Here is a 10,914-nt window from a genome sequence, read left to right as displayed (position 1 = left end):
TCAGCTTCTTTATTTTCCATCATTTGGTCTTCCATATCACTGATTCTCTCTTCTGCCTCATTTATCCTAACAGTTAGTGCCCCCATTTTTTATTGCACCTCATTAATAGCCTTTTTTATTTCGACTTGGTTAGATTTTAGTTCTTTTATTTCTCCAGAAAGGGTTTCTCTAATAACTTGCATGCTTTTTCAAGCCCAGCTAGTATCTTTAAAATCATCATTCTGAACTCTAGTTCTGACATCTTATTAATGTCCATATTGATTAGGTCCCTGGCAGTCGATACTGCCTCTTGTTCTTTTTGTTAAGGTGATTTTTTCCAACTTGTCATTTTGTCCAGAGGAGAATAGATGAATGAAAGCACAAAATGCTAACAGGGTAACAACATCCCCAGAAAATATACACTAAACAAATCAGAAAAGACCTGAAACCGGGGGAAAAGAAAGGGAAAGAAAGAAAAAAGAAAAAGATAAAAACAAAAAAAACAAAAAAAAAACAGAATATGATCAAATATGAACAGGCTGGTGCATAGATCAGTGCCACACACTAGATTTTGGGTGTATTTTGGTCTGTTAGAAGAAAGTGTCTCCCAAAATTTTAAAGAAAGTAAAACTTATATATGTACAAAACTAAGGGTTAATACAATGAAGGGATGGAATATGACTGTAAAGATGAAAATTATAAAAGATTTTATAAACAGAATTGATAAGAAGTTGGTTAAAAAAAGAAAGAAGAGGATTCAAAAAAAAAAGGAGAGAATGTGACCAGGCAGGAGACTAGGACAAAGCCATATAGTAGAGATTTAGGGTATATTTTGATCTGTTAGAAGAAACTGTATCCCAAAATTTTAAAGAGAGAACATCATATTATATATATATATATATCATATATATGGATATACCATCATGTCCTACTTCCGGCCTATCGACACCACCATGGACGAGGAGCAGGTGCAGCTGTGCCGGAAAGAGAAGTTGAGATTTCTGTTCCACGTGTATGACTCGGACAGCGTCGGCCGCATCACCCTGGAAGAATATCGAAATGTGGTGGAGGAGCTGCTCTCCGGAAACCCGCACATCGAGAAGGAGTCGGCCCGCTCTATCGCCGTCGGGGCCATGATGGAGGCGGCCAGCGTGTGTGGGGGGCAGATGGAGCCTGACCAGGTGTATGAGGGGATCACCTTTGACGACTTCCTGAAGATCTGGCAGGGGATAGACATCGAGACCAAGATGCACGTGCGCTTCTTTAACATGGAAACCATCGCCCTCTGCCACTGACCCGCCTGCCCCCCGAAGCCATGCTGTGCCCGCAGCCTCCCCTGGGGCCCGAGGCCGCAGGTGTCCTTCGGCCACGGCTCTTGTAAATAGTCCCCAGTCCTCCACTGTCTCGTTTTCCCTAAGGTGTGGTACGTGGAACTTCGCTGTTTTTATCTCTAATAAAAAAAGAAAATGGTTGGTTTGTTAATGAATAAAAAAAAAAGATATATATATATCATATATATATATACCAAAAATAAGGGTAACTACTATGAAGGGATAGAATATGACTCTAAAAATGAAAAAATAAAATAAAATAAAAAATATTTTTTAAAAAAGGGATTGATAATATGTTGGTTGAAAAGGGGAAAAAGAAAAATTTAAAAAAAAAGACAGTTAAAAAAATTAACTTTGAAAGACTAAAGAATCATGGTAAAAAGGCCATGAATTCTAAGTGCATTATTCCCCTAGCGCTGGAGTTCTGCCATTCTCATTGATCGGTAAACGTGGCCTTGGCTGGCTGTTCTCGCTGATCTTCTGGGGGAGGGGCCTGTTGCGGTGGTTCCCAAATGTCTTTGCCGGAGGCAGAACTGCCCGCCCTTGCCGGTCAGGGCTTAGTAATCTGCTGGGGTTTGCTTTCGGGAGCTTTTGTTCCCTGCAAGCTCTCCGTACAGCTTTGGAGGCTGAGAGTGAAAATGGCGATCTCCCAATCTCCGCCCAGAGTAGCCGAGAACTCGGGGCCCTGCTCCTCAGTGAGCCCCGAGAGAAAAGCAGTCAGTCACTCCCGTCTCCCTGGTCTCCGGCCGCACTCCGTGCTCACCCGGCCTGTGACCGTGCATTTCTATCTCTGGCACCCGACCCCGGGTGGAGTCTCCAAACCCAGCAGATCCCTGCGGTGCGCTCCCACGCCGCTCCTCCCAGGGGAGGAAGGGGAGTCTCCCCGGATCTGCCGCTTGTTGGGTCCCTGCTGGAGGAGCAGTGGCCCAACTGTGCCCCGGATCACGGTTTATGGCAACCCCGAGCTGAGAGCCCGCGCCTGGGCTCTGGCTCGGCAGCCGGTTTCCCCACTCCAATACCTGGGAGCTCTGCCGCACTCAGGCACCCCCGGTCTTTCTGTGACCCCGAGGGTCCTGAGACCACATTGTCCGACGAGGGTCCCACCCCCCCCCCTTAGCCACTGGAGCGACGTCCCTCAGGGAGCAGACTTCTAAAAGTTCCGATTTTGTGCTCCGCGGCTCTACCACTTGCCAGAAGCGGCTGACGGAATCCCCTCCCCTGCCGTCTATCCTCCCAAATATCACTTCGGATTCACTTCTCCTCACATCCTACCTTCCAGAAAGTGGTTGCTTTTCTGTTCAGAGAGTTGTTGCTATTCTTTTCTTCAATCTCCTGTTGAGTTCGTAGGTGTTCAGAATGGTTTGATCCCTATCCAGCTGAATTTCTGGGACCAGACGAAATCCAGGTCTCCTACTCCTCCGCCATCTTGCTCCAACCCTCCTAACCAGTAGGTATTTAAAAAAAATTTATCTTGGTATAATTTATAGACAATAAAATTCACCAATGTAAGTGTACAAATCAATGTTTTGACAAATGTTTATACCTGTAACTACTACCACAGTAAAGATACAGAATATTTCAATGGCCCCAAAATGTTTTCTTCTGCCCTGTGCATTCTTTCCTCTAGCTCCCTGACCCTTGACAACCATGATCTGCTTTCTGTCACTAGGAAATGCCTTTTCTAGCATTTCACATAAACAAAATCTTATGTTATGTAGGCTTCTACATCTAACATAATGCTTTTGTGATTCTCCTATGTTGTTGGATGTATCAATACCTCATTCCTTTGTATTTTTTAGTATTCCATTGTACAGACATACTACAATTCGGATTTCCATTTACCACTTGTTAGACATTCGGATTGCTTCAAGTTTCTTACTCTCATGAATAAAGCTGCTCTGCACATTTGTGTCGAGGACATAGTTTTCATTTCTCTTGGGTAAATATATAGAAATGGAATAAGTAGCTTATTTGGTGTTAACTTTATAAGGAACTGTGAAGACTTTTTCCAAAGTGGCTGTATCTTTTGTAGTGAGAGTTCCAATTTTTCCATATCCTTGTTGACACTTGGAATTGTTAATTGCTTTAATTTAAGCCATGCCAATGGGTTCACAGTGGTAACCCAATGTGTTTTCACATTGAAAACAATACATGTTTTCCAAATGACTAATTATGTTGAGCATCTTTTCATACACTTATATGCTATCTGTAGTATATCCTTTTTGGTGAAAAGTCAATTCAAATCTTACACTCCTCCCCATTCATTGTGTTGTTTTCTTATTATAGTTCTAAGTGTTAAATATTCAGCATATGTCCATTTATTTATTGGATATATGTTTAACAAATATTTTTCCCAGTCTGTGACTTTCATTTTCTTAAGAGTATCCTTTGAAGAGAAAAAACTTTCAAGTTTTAATAAAGTCCAACTTAACAATTTTTTTCTCCTATAGTTCATGCTTTTTGTGTCCTCCTCCAGAAATCGTTGCCTAACTCCAGATCACCAAGATTTTCTCCTTCATCTTCTTCTGGAAATAGTTTTAGCTCTTACATTTGTATCTATGATCGATTTCAAGTTGATTTTTGTATATAGAATGAGGTAAGAGTTTTGTTCTGCCTTTTATCATCATTGAGAATTTTCTTCTATTCTTTGTTTTCTGAGATTTTCTTTTAATCATGTATGGGTGTTGAATTTTATCACATGTGTTTTCTTTAGCTATTGAGATGATCATAATTTGACTTCTTTTTTGCCTATTAATACAATAAATTACATCATTACTTTTTAACTATTATAGCCTTTGCACTCCTGAACTAAACTCCGTTTTTCATGATGTATTACCTTTTTAAGTATGTTTTTAAATTTGAATTGCCAAAAAATTCTTAAGGACTTTTCCATCTATGTTATGAAGGATATTGATCTGTAGCTTTCTTTCTCAGGGTATTTTTCTGGTTTTGGTCTTAGGGCAATATTGGTCTCTTAAAATGAGTTGAGTTTTTCTCCCTCTTCTATTTTCTATAACAGTTTGTGTAAAATTGACATTATTTATTCAATAAATGTTTGGTAGGACTAAACCATGAAATCATTTGGACCTGGAATTTTCTTTTGGGGAAGATTTTTCATTATAAATTCAATTCCCTTCATAGGTAAAAAGCCATTCCTGTTACATTTTTTGTTCTTGAGCTAGCTAGAGTAGTTTGCTTTTTTCAAGATATTTTTTTCAACTTTATCTAAGTTACTGAATTTACTGGCATAGAGCTGTCTGTATGTCTTTATTTATTTAACCTCTTAATGTCTGTAGGAGCTATGATGATGTTTCCTCTCTTAAGGTTGAAATTGTCAGTTTGTATCTTTCTTTGTTTCCTTTGGCTAGAGATTTATCAGTTTTATTGATTTTATCTATTTTTTCTATTTTCTATTTTCCATTATTTTCTGTTATTATTTCATTCCTTCTACTTACTTTGGTTTAATTTGCATTGTTTTAATCATAAAATAATCAATAAGCAAAAACCAAATATGACTCCAAGACACACTAAAATTCTCTCTTTTTCAGGTATCAAAGTAAAAAAGTTTCAGTTTGAATAAAGAAGAGTAGAGACTCTTCCAATTTCTAAGGACTACTAGCAGCTCCATTAAATCAATTAAGTCACTATTTGCCTTTCTATAAACAACAATTGCTAGAGAAGCATTGTCACTGGCACAAGGGGGCAAGTAAAACAATTTATTTTACTTTCTCATGTCAGTTTCTATACTAAATATTCCCAGTATATCTCATAAAAGTATTTTGCTTTTCTCAACTTAGAAAAAAAGAAAGTGGGCGCCTGGGTGGCTCAGATGGTTAAGCGTCTGCCTGTGGCTCAGGTCATGATCCCAGGGTCCTGGGATCGAGTCCCGCATCAGGCTCCCTGCTCAGCGGGGAGCTTGCTTCTCCCTCTGCCTCTCTCTCTCTCTCTCTGTCTCTTATGAATAAATAAATAAAATCTTAAAAAAAAAAAAGAAAGTCAGGGAATGATCTTTATCACTCACCTCCTGAGACCATCTTGACAAAAACTGATGAGCAATTGTGAAGTGCCCTGTGAATACAGCGGCAAAGTGTAATTGCCAATATGCTAATTAAGAATTCATCAAGAAAGAATGTCAACATATTGACACTGAGAGTCTCCAATTTACCCAAGGATGATTATGCTTCATAACTGAGCTGTTATCACTGTCACCTAAAGCAACAAATGTTTATAGAATGTCTGCTTATGCAGGACACTTAGCTAGCCAAGAGGTCCCTGCTCTGAAAGAGTTTATATTTTCATTAGGTGTCCAAGGCATACATAAAGAGATAAGTGGTCCAGGTTGTACAAAGCTAAGTGCCAAATGAGTGCTGCAGAACCTTAGAAATTCAAAGGGTCACAGAATATAAAGGCTGTGACCTAAGATGAGGGCTTTAGGGAAAATTTCACAGCAGAGATTAAATTTATTGGTACTTTAAAGGAAAAGTCCCTCTGAAACAGGAAAAAAAGAAAGAAAGAAATCCATTTACAGGGATCAGAATAAGCAAATATGTAGAGGAAAGAGGGCTTATAATGTACTTTTGAAATAAGCAGAACAGTTACCTACTGAGCCCCTAGAATAGTCACACATTGTGAAATAGAGTAGGGGAAAATAGTTGGAGAGAAATCATCAATCCCCCAATGTGTGTTTTATGTGAAAAGGTTTGCATGTGCTTTACACATAATTTTTGGGCCCATGATGCTTTTGCCAGGGTTCAGGGATCATTACACTAATACTGCAGCAGAAAAATCTGAGGCTCAGGGAGTCAAAGGACTTGCCTAAATTCAGAGTCAAGACAGCAATTCTAGTCTTTCAACCTAATTCCATGCCACAGATTGGCAAGGACTTGGGAAAACAACTTAAGGGATTTGGGTTTTATTGTGTGAGCAATTCAGGTACACAGGTGGTTTGACCACATTGGAGAATATGCACAGTGAAGAGTTCCAGGAGGACAAATCAGATGGAATTTTATAAGATGAATTCCAGAGGGGAAACAGAGACAGGGAGGAGGAATGCGTGACAGCCCCAGTATAAGGCACTTAAGCTCCAGTGGAACCTGTGGGAATGGAAAGGAAAAGGTGTAAAACACTTTTCCAAATGTCTTGGTTTCAACACATTTTTGAAAAATTAAAACTTTATCAATCTTAAATAAAAGGAAAAGGAGGGAGGATTTTGTATGTGTGGATACAGCGATAGGCTGATTGGGGAAGAAATATATTTAATTTGGGGTAAGTTGAATTTGAGGAGCAGGTGAGGCATCCAGGCAGAGAGGTGGAGCAGGGCACAGGAATCAATACAGTGCTGAAATGTACAAGTAACCCTGAATGGAATGTATAAATAGAGGTCAAGGTCAAGTAAGACTCTTTGAGGAATTCTCTTATCTTAGCTGATTCTTTCTAAAGGATTGATTTTGCCTTTACATGCTCCATATAATTGAAGAGAAGTCAAGTATAATGCTCCTGGAAAGGTGATGAAAACTTTTGGAAAATCAGACCTATGAAGGAAGATTTTACAAAAGCTGTAGAAGCAGCCAACATTATTAAATATTTTACTATGAGGAGCTCATATTTGTTGAGTGCTTACAATGTACTGGATGCTTTTCCTATCCAGCATCATGTGGCAACACTGACAAACTGGGTGGAATTATATGGTGGAGGAATCTTGTGACCAAATCACAGAGCTGAAATGACCCGGAGACCAGGCTAAACATTCCTTTTCGAGATGAGGAAACTTGGACCCAGGAAGGTTAATGGACTTACTTCTTGAAGAGTTAGAAGTAGCAAGAGTATATTCTAGTTATTTTGATTTAATCACACTCCTGTTCAAAGCCATAAAAGAGGACTGTGCCCTCTACACACCTGTGCACCAGGTGTGTGAGTATATTTTGGAATTGCATTTAATAAGAATAAAAGGACGGGCGACCTGTTAGTTGAGGTTCAGTCTTTGGCCCTACATCTACTCTTTGGAGTGACTAGAATATCACCAAGCATACGGTTTCTTCTGGTACCTTGCATGCAACCACAGTGGTCAAATATTTCTGCTTTTCTAAACAATGAGCAATTTTCTCCAGAGCCCCCATAGGTCAGAACCACATAGCCTATTTTGAGCTATTTACACGACTTAAACTTCTTTTTCCTTCCAGATTAACATTTCCCAGACTGATTGCAGCCCTGAAGAAAATCTTTATTTTTGGAAAGTTCTAAAGAATGTCTGTTCAGCTATTTTTGAGTTTTCAGAGTGAGGAAAATCAATGTTTTATTGCTGCTAAAGGAAAAAAAAAAAAGGTTTAAGTACTTTGATGCTTTGGATACCCAGATAATTAAAAACTGTCTTCTCATTGAAAGTTCTGAGCATTGTTGTAGTTCTCAGCAAAAAACAGCCCCTATGCAGAATTTGACAATGGTGGTCCTGTTTTGGTTTTCTCTTGCCGTGTAGCCAATTACCACAAACTTTGCAGCTGAGGCAACAGGCATTTACTATCTCCCAGTTTCCGTGGGTGAGGAGTTTGGGTACAGCTCAACTGGATCCTCTGCTCAGGTTTCACACAGTGTTAGCAAGGTGTCAGCCGGGGCTGGGGCTGTCTTCTGGAGGTCCTTTTCCTCATTCTTTCAGGTTGCCGGCAGAACTTACTCCCACATGATTATGAGATAAGGCCCATGTTTTCTTGCTAACTATCAGCCAGGGACCACTCTCAGCCACTGGAGACCCCTGCCCTTGTCTGGAAGCAGCTTACAACATGGCTCTTTGCTGTCTTCCCTCAAAGCTGGCCAGAGAATACACCGTTGCTTTAAATCCGCTTTTAATCACTAAATGGATCAGCCCCTTCCAGGATCAGATCAACTCATTTGCAACATTCGTAACCACTGCAAGATCCCTTTGCCATATAATATGATATCATCAGGAGAGTGATACCTCATATTCACAGGTTCCCACCACACAAAACGGGAGGGGATTATACAAGGATAAGGGACAGTGGGCACATTTTAAAATCCCGCCTACCACAGGTCTTAAAGTTGCTTCAAATGAATAAGAAAACTGTCATTATATATTAGTCTATCAAGTCCTCTATCAAAATATTAGAGTCAGCTTTGATTATATAGCTGAAGCAAACCACAAACATGTCACACCTCACATCTCCCCTCTTTGTGCTGCTATAAAGAATAGAAAGCACATTTTGAGAGCTTCTTCACCTTTTCCAGACCTGTCATCCTTCCCTCAGTTTGGGCATCATCTAATTCCTGTTGACCCAGTCTTTTTTGCACTAAGAGAAGCACCTAAGAACAGAATTTGCAAGGAGTTAAGTGACTTCCATGTTATGTTTCCACAAGTATTTGCTTTTTAAAGAGGAGCACATAGCCACAGCCATATTGTACTCTAAGTAATTCTCTATGATAGAATGTCACCTTCACCACACCAGGAAGGGAGAGGGCAAGGAGAAGGAGTCTTTCCTGCATCCCTTAAAATGCTGCTAGACTCATCTCAGGGTAAGCAGAGATACTGAGCTCTGATGACTGTGGGCATCCCCTCTAAACAGGAAGGAAACTCAAAGCCCATACCCCCTACCCACCCACACCTAAGTCTCACACCACCTTCTGTGGAGGGTAAAGGATGGGGTGGGTCAAGGAGACGGTTAAACTACACTCCCAAAGAGTGGAGTTTTCTCATAATTGTACACATTGGACTTTTCTGGGATAATATTGGCTTTATTCTTTTAAAAACACATTAAAACACTTTTTCTTGGGTTCAACTCTCCATGTCTCCACTAGCATACGTCATGATAAGATCCAGAAGGGCCAGACTTGGAGTGTGGGCATGACTTGCTCTAGTGTGTTCCTAGGTTAAAGAGCCAAAGGATCCACTCAGCCCTGTATAGTCCAGCCTGGCTCACCTGGGCTCCATATAAGGGCTTTGGCACATAAATCCTTATAGAAATAGGCAGTGTTGGGATCTGCCTGGAGTAAATTTTCTGTATTGCTTCCCATCAAGTATGCATCAGAGTTATGTGACAGAGGTCTCAATGTTTTGTAAAGTGGATATCTTCCTAACTCTCATTTCATCAGGGACATGACTAAGGCTGTCTCATTTTCTAAATCTTACTTCAGGGAAGAACATTTAATGCATGTCCTGAATGGGATGCACTATTCACAACTTGACTTATCTTGAAAAATATCAGGATGTGTGCCTATATGACTATTAGGCCTTTCCTAGGTGGGATTGGAGTTTGACTTTCAGACCCATCTCACCCAGAGGAACTTGTTTCTGAAGAAATCAATGGGCAAGGTTTCTGACCATTTTTTGTGAGTCTGTGTATGGCTGAGGTATTATTCTATCAGGAACCAACCCTTCTAAATGCCCCCCTTCAAGATGCCAAAGTTTTTATTTTCTCTGCCCCTGGTGACAAATTATGAGTAGAGAGTTTCTATCTACCACTTTCTATTTTGGGTAGCTCCCTACCTTTAGGTTGGGAGTTGCATTTTTGATGTGGTGCAGGTGAAAGCTTGCATTCCTGCTGCCTCTGCCAGTTCTGATGTTTGGCAGGAGTCTTTGAAGTACAACATATTCTACTTGTTTTGGTTAGACTCCATAAACTTAGATTTGAACATCCACTGTACATTACAGTTTGGGGAGGTACAGAGATCAATAAATTACACATCTCTGTCCCAAGTAGATTTTTCCTTTTAGAGCCAAGTAAATGCTGTGCTTTTATAGGGAAAGAGAAGAACCTTTTGCCCCTCAGGGCCCATCTCTTTTAATTCACTATTTGAATCAAGAATTCTGATTTCCATTTTACAGAGAAAACGACTGAGGCATGAGGGTCCAACAGCATTTTCTCATGAGTCAGCAATGACACTTAACACTGAGTTAATGATTTGTCTATCTCAGTAAGCTATGAGCTTTTGTAGTTAAAAATTCTTTTTCACTCATTCAGTGTTCCCCCTCAGCCGGAACACTAATAGGAATGTAAAAGGGTATTTAACGTTAGCTGTTGTTATCATTGTTGTTGCCTTTAAACATTTCCACACTCATTGTTTATGTGACTCTTAACCCTGAGGCATTTGGATGGTTCTATCAGAAGCACTGGATAACCTTCCAGTAACATGTTTAAATAAGAGGAGACCTCAATTATGCCAGGGGGTCTTTTCAATCTCTCAACCCAGGCTCAAGCACCATATACAGTTTACCCTTGAATGACATGGGTTTGAACTGTGTGGGTCCACTTACACATGGGGTTTTTTCAATAAACATAGCACAGAACTGTGAACATATTTTCTTTTCCTTATGATTTTTTAATAACATTTTCTTTTATCTAGCTTACTTTATTGTAAGAATATGGATATAATCCACATAACATGCACAGTATGTGTTAATCAAATGTCTGTGTTATTGGTAAGGCTTCTGGTTAACAGTAAGTAGGCTATCACTGATATGAGGAATTCTTAATCTCAGGAAACAAACTGAGGGTTGCTGGAGTGGGGGTTGGGGTGGGAGGGATGGGGTGGCTGGGTGATAGACACTGGAGAGGGTATGTGCTCTGGTAAGCGCTGTGAATTGTGCAGGACTGTTGAA

General features: G+C 40.1%; 1 pseudogene; it reads left to right on the top strand.

The window, feature by feature from the left end:
- The first annotated feature begins 902 nt into the window (after window positions 1-902).
- On the top strand, window positions 903-1,446 carry LOC145722048 (calcineurin B homologous protein 3 pseudogene; annotated as a pseudogene).
- The last annotated feature ends 9,468 nt before the right edge of the window (window positions 1,447-10,914 follow it).

Source organism: Leptonychotes weddellii, chromosome 6 (genome assembly GCF_054177405.1).
Source record: "Leptonychotes weddellii isolate Sample4059 chromosome 6, ASM5417740v2, whole genome shotgun sequence".
NCBI classification, from domain to species: Eukaryota; Metazoa; Chordata; class Mammalia; order Carnivora; family Phocidae; genus Leptonychotes; species Leptonychotes weddellii.
Note: the sequence above shows the minus strand (reverse complement) of the source record. Positions and strands in the feature narration are given on the sequence as shown.